We start from the raw sequence: 6,885 nt of genomic DNA on the forward strand, positions 1-6,885 counted from the left end.
CTGGGGGAAGAAACGGTAAAAACTTTGTTTTATAAGGAAAACACTGGAAAGCGCTCTCCGCCTGTGAGCAAAAACAAAACCAAAAAAACTCCACCCTTTCCTTTTGGTCGAAAAATGTACCATGTCGACCAATCAGAAAATGATATGGCAATGCGGCTTTAGTTGTCTAGGAAGGGTCGAAGTTTTAGGAGTAGTCAGTAGTTTTGTTTTGTGTGTCAGAACAATGAGGCGACTGCTGAATGTTACAGCAGTGATACATCTGCTGCTGTCAGGCCTGCAGGTATCAGGCTGATGTTCTGCTTTATCTCATAGTGGACAGAAATGACTTTTTTGGAGTGGCACAAATAATATGTGTGGCATCAAATTTGATGCAGAACAGCTGATTTTTCTATAAATAGTTTGAAATGTTTATTTAAAAAAATACCTTTGCTGCATTTTTAGGTAAACAGCTGCAAAAAACTTTGTTTGCAAAACTCCGTAACTTTTTTGAAGAAGTAACTATATAATTAATTTCCCAACATTGGTCATTATTTACTGTATTTTGCAGACAGAGAGTTACAGACTCTCTCCCAGACCACAGACTCATAATACAAGTCAGAGCTTTATATAAAAAAAAAGAAAGTTTTGTTTTCAAAGTTGGAGTTCAAGTTATTTTTACTTCCAATAGTGTTAACATACTACACAGGTCATGAACAAGATTGTTTTTAATTTTCATTGTAAGTGGGCTAAAGCAGTTAATTAAAAGTAGTCTAACATAAATGTAAATGCTGTAATTTGATTATTTTAATAAACATGTAACTTGGATGGATTCAATGCTGGCGTGACCACAGTGCACACGTCTAATGTTGCTCACAGTGGTCCAAGGGACGCTCAGGAAGTTTGTGTGTTCGCTCAGACACGTGAAAAATTTGAGGGAACATTGACTTCAGATTAAAACTTAAGAATCAATCTTTAATTCTCCATGAGGTAAACAAAAGACATTGCAACAACTTTGTTAAAGAGTGAGCAGGTTGGTACAAAGTTCTGCAAAGGAAACTCTTGGTGAAGAAAACATCTGAAGGTCACTTTTTGTCTTCTCACTGGAAGAGATGGTGTTGCAGTCTCTGCTCTGAACACCACAGGATGTTCAGAGCAGAGACATTGATACCACACATTGGCAGTGTTGGGACTAACGCGTTATTAAGTAACGCATTACAGTAACTACGTTATTATTGTGGTAACTAGTTAGTATGCCAACATCAGGAACGCATTAATCGTTACTGGGTTTAGATTTAGATAGGATAGGGTCGTTATTTGTTACTTCTTGCGGTGGCTATCGCGAAGCTTCCACAGATTCAGTAAGATTAGCAAGTGGTGGAGGCCAGCAGGTGGAGGAGGGAAAGGGGACGCAGGAGGAGCAGAGACCCGAGACAGCCGCCGGTCGCACGACTGCAAAAATCGGCTCAAATGGGCCAAAAATTGCACAGTGTAAACCCAGCTTAAGGAAACAGTCCAGTAAATCAGACCTTCCCAAAGTGAGGGGCCCGCCCCCTAGGGGGGGCGCAGAGCCATGGCAGGGGGGGCGCAGGATGAAAAGGGGAAAAAAAAACAAAAAACACTTGGACACTGCTAGCATGGGCGCCTACAGAAATGCAAAGCAGGAGATAAAGCATCGCTGAAAATGTTTCCAAACCAACTTCATTCTAAGCCAGGGGTGGGCTGCAGGTGTCCCTGCAGGTTTTAGATGTGTCCTCGAACCAACACAGCTGATTTAAATGGCTAAATTAGCTCCTCAACATGTCCTGCAGTTCTCCAGAGGTCTGGTAACGAACTAATCATGTGATTCAGGTGTGTTGACCTAAGGTGAGATCTAAAACCTGCAGGGACACCGGCCCTCGTGGACTGAGATTGCCCACCCCGGTCTAAGCCAAAGACTAGAAAATATGGTGAAGCATATCTTCCCTTTGGTTTCACTTGCTCAAGTGCCGAGGTAGGTCTCCCTGCAGGACTGGTCTTCCCTTCTTTGGGAGCAGCGCTGGGCTGTTCAAATCACGGACAAACAGGATCCCACATTTGTGATTTTTAGTTCACAAACACTTCTTGTAATGACTAACTATACCTAACATTTTGGAGATATACATACTATACTATACTTTATACAGTAAAGTTACAGTGGGATACAAATAACATCAGGCTGATCCTGCCACGATTTGTCCCCCGGTTCAAATCACGGACAAACAGGATCCCACAGCTGTTTATGTTTTTAAACCCATTTTGCACAGAGATGCATTTTTTGAAAAATGTATTGATAGCAATGTTGAATATTATTACACAGGAAAAAAACAACTACATGTAAAATAATCCCACTGTGACGCCTCTGCCTTTGTAAATGGAGGGACAGTAACTGCGTGTGTGTGTAAGCGTGTAAACCTGCAGACAGTCAGATTAACAGTATTTTGTCTCTATCTCCCATTCTGCAATGTATCCCATGTAAACAATAACGTGGCGCACAGCGTGATGTGAAAAAGGCGCATACCTTTGACGTTGCGTGACGAACTCTGTATTCCTCGTCCACACGTAAACACAAAAAAGGAGTCTCAGTTTTCGGTGATTCAAAACGCCGTTTAGGTGCGGACGTAGCGTAAAAGAGTTAGTAGTTTATTTTATTACTACCTGTAATTTATTGCAGATTACTTGTATTTGCTTAATTGTTTACTAAATGTTTGAGGTGTGAAATAAACCGCAATAGAGCAAAATATGGGCGTGTGTGGTTGGAGGATGTGTGCGTGCGTATGCGTGCGCACCCGGGGGGGCGCGAACATTTTTCTTGTAAAACAAAGGGGGGCCCAGCAAAAAAAGTTTGGTAACCACTGCAGTAAATCAAGGAGAAACTCAGTGAGAATCTGTCTGCAGAGAAAAGCATCAATCTGCTCCACTGTCTGAATGAACTGAATGATCGTTCTCTAGTGGAGCAGATCCAACAGTCCCTGAGTTCAGGAAGTCTCTCCACAGATAAACTGTCTCCCGTTTAGTGGTCAGCTCTGGTCTTCATAAGATAAGATAAGATAACTCTTTATTGTCATTGCACAGTCATACATAGTACAGTAGTACAATGAAATTGGAAAAACTGTCCTACGTCGTCACTACATATAACACAACACGACACAATATGACACATCACAACGCAACAAACAACACAACACAGTATATTAACTTAGTATAAAAAAGAAGAATAAGTGTATTTGTATTGCACACTGTTATTATTGCACATTAATTATTATTGCACCTTGTTATAAATATAAATATTATTGTTTTAAACATTGTTACCTCCCCCCTAAAAAGTCCAGGGAGGTATCCAGTCAGGTCAGCTATTTACATTGATCAGGGCTATTGCCCTGTTGTAAAAGCTGTCCTTCAGTCTGTTTGTTCGGGACCTCAGCAGCTTAAACACCCCGTGTCCTGGGTGTGTGCAGTCCCGTAGGATGCTGCGTGCCCTCTTGGGACAGCGAGTGCTGTACAGGTCCTTCAGGGAGGGAAGAGGATGTCCAATGATTTTTTGGGCCATGTTGATGACCCTCTGGAGTGCCTTTCTGTGTGCTGTGGTGCAGCTGGAGAACCACACACCGATGCAATATGTCAGCACACTTTCAATGGAGCAGCGGTAGAAGACGGTCAGCAGCTCCATTTTTCTGAGGATTCTCTGAAAGTGGAGACGCTGTTGGGCCTTCTTTAAGACCGCAGAGGTGTTAGAGCTCCATTGGAGGTCTGTGTCTATGTGCACACCCAGAAACTTGAAACTGGAGACCCTTTCCACGCACTCCCCGTTGATGCTGACAGGCTGCAGGCTCATCTTACCGTCATCAGAAGAAGATCTGGATGTTGTATGGAATATCCTGACCTATGAACTTCTATCCCTGAGATTCAATTGTACAGTTTGAGCAGTAGCTGAATAACGCGACTTAAAAAAATCGCACAGTGTATGCCCAGTTTAACCAGGTCAGACCTTTTAATTCCTGTAGTCATGGTCAAAGCCATGTTTCAGAAAACATCTGAAACTGTCTCCACAGTGACACGTGCTACTACACTCGATGATCTGTGATGATAAACCTGCAAAGCTTTTAATAAACGTCCTTATTATAAACCTGCTGTCTGTGAGTAACTTTGATGAACAAGTGGCCAGATCTCATTTTGAACATGTTGAGACTGTAAAGATTCTGTGCTTCTAACACGGTTTCTGCCTCTGTGAACAAGTGAGAGTGTACAATAATAAATCAGTGCAAAGCACAACAAACTGAGTCATTAGATATGATCTCCCCTCGTTATGTTTGCAATTATAACAATGGAGGTTTTCACTCTGGGCCTGTGTCAGCTTCACATGTCATGTGATCAGGTGTGCTCTATAACGCTGTGAGGAACCTTGGAGTCATTTTTGACCAGGACATGTCCTTCAACGCACATATTAAACAAATATGTAAGACTGCTTTCTTCCATTTGTGCAACATCTCTAAAGTTAGAAATATCCTGTCTCAGAGTGACGCTGAAAAACTAGTTCATGCATTTATTACTTCCAGGCTGGACGACTGTAATTCATTATTATCAGGATGTCCAAAAAACTCACTGAAAAGCCTTCAGCTAATCCAAAATGCTGCAGCAAGAGTCCTGACAGGGACTAGAAAGAGAGAGCATATTTCTCCTGTTTTGGCTTCCCTTCATTGGCTTCCTGTTAAATCCAGGATTGAATTCAAAATCCTGCTCCTCACATACAAGGTCTTAAATAATCAGGCCCCATCTTATCTTAATGACCTTGTAGTACCATATCACCCTATTAGAGCACTTCGCTCTCGCTCTGCAGGCCTACTTGTTGTTCCTAGAGTATTTAAAAGTAGAATGGGAGGCAGAGCCTTCAGTTTTCAGGCCCCTCTTCTGTGGAACCAGCTTCCAGTTTGGATTCAGGAGACAGACACTATCTCTACTTTCAAGATTAGGCTTCAAACTTTCCTTTTTGCTAAAGCATATAGTTAGGGCTGGACCAGGTGACCCTGAATCCTCCCTTAGTTATGCTGCAATAGACATAGGCTGCCGGGGGATTCCCATGATGCATTGAGGTTTTCCTTTCCAGTCACCTTTCTCACTCACTATGTATTAATAGACCTCTCTGCATTGAATCATATCTGTTATTAATCTCTGTCTCTCTTCCACAGCATGTCTTTATCCTGTCTTCCTTCTCTCACCCCAACCAATCACAGCAGTTGGCCCCGCCCCTCCCTGAGCCTGGTTCTGCTGGAGGTTTCTTCCTGTTAAAAGGGAGTTTTTCCTTCCCACTGTCGCCAAAGTGCTTGCTCATAGGGGGTCATATGATTGTTGGGTTTTTCTCTGTACCTATGAAGCACCTTGAGGCGACTTTTGTTGTGATTTGGCGCTATATAAATAAAATTGAATTGAATTGAATTGCTCTGGTCTTGAGTTTGTTTTCATAATAAATATCTAAATAAATAAAAGACATGTTTTTCTCTTAAAGGCTAACAGTCAGTCAGAATGAGGCTGGACTCAAACACAGAAAGGTGTTTTTATCCAGATGAGCCCAGAGAAGAAACACGAGTGTTCACAGACATCAGAACCTCAGAGGTGAAACATGAGGTTGGAGTCCTCCTCAGCATTCAGAAGAGCTGCTGTGAAACCTGGAGTACTCATGACAGACTCTGATGGCAGAAACACATCATGATTCAAAAATAAAGAATATGACAAACATGGAGCTCCTGATCCTCCTGCATGAGAACAAGCTGACATGAGCGCTGTGTCTGAGTGTCTCCCTTTCACAGTGAGAATAACAGAGCTGCTGATCTGAGCTCACAGTCATTAAACTGACCTGAGGTCAGCTGCTAGGACATCTCTGTGCTCCTTACATATGAATATAAACCATGTGACCTCACCTCAGTCGTGTGGATGACTGTAGTCATAGAAGAGTAGAGGTGTAGCAGGTGGTGTGAGGCTAAGGAGGAAGAGGTGTATTCTAGTCAATGCAGTACTTAGAGGCTCCACCAGAGGGCTCTGTTAAGTCCTTATTGTAATACAGTTACTGTGTGCAGTTATACCTGATACAACATCTGCACTTATTTAAATCATACGCGTAAATGCTGTCAGTAAATGATTGATTCCTATTTATTCTACTTCCTGTTGACTAGTTTTATTAAAATGAAACATTTAAGCACAGCTGATCGAGTGACTGGACGTAAACAGGTAATGGATTTCATGTAACAGGTTCACACCTGAATCTGGGCCTGTGGTGCCAAAGTGTTCAGACCTGGTGAATGACCTGCAGAGAGCTGGGACCAAAGTAACAAAGGTCACCATCAGTAACACACTACAACGGCAGGGAATCAAATCCCGCAGTGCCAGACGTGTTCCGCTGCTGAAGCCAGTGCATGTCCAGGCCCGTCTGAAGTTTGCCAGAGAGCACATGGATGATACAGCAGAGGATTGGGAGAATGTCATGTGGTCAGATGAAACCAAAGTAGAACTTTTTGGTATAAACTCAACTCGTCGTGTTTGGAGGACGAAGAATACTGAGTTGCATCCCAAGCACAACATACCTACTGTGAAGCATGGGGGTGGAAAAATCATGCTATGGGGCTGTTTTTCTGCCAAGGGGACAGGACGACTGATCCGTGTTAAGGACAGAATGAATGGGGCCATGTATCGTGAGATTTTGAGCCGAAACCTCCTTCCATCAGTGAGAACTTTGAAGATGAAACGAGGCTGGGTCTTCCAACATGACAATGATCCAAAACACACCGCCCGGGCAACAAAGGAGTGGCTCCGTAAGAAGCATTTGAAAGTCCTGGAGTGGCCTAGCCAGTCTCCAGACCTCAACCCCATAGAAAATCTGTGGCGGGAGTTGGAAGTCCG

The sequence above is a fragment of the Mchenga conophoros genome, linkage group LG3 (genome assembly GCF_057382185.1).
Source record: "Mchenga conophoros isolate Kocher_MC1m ecotype Shallow Benthic linkage group LG3, M_conophoros_male_GT1.1, whole genome shotgun sequence".
Classification (NCBI taxonomy): Eukaryota; Metazoa; Chordata; class Actinopteri; order Cichliformes; family Cichlidae; genus Mchenga; species Mchenga conophoros.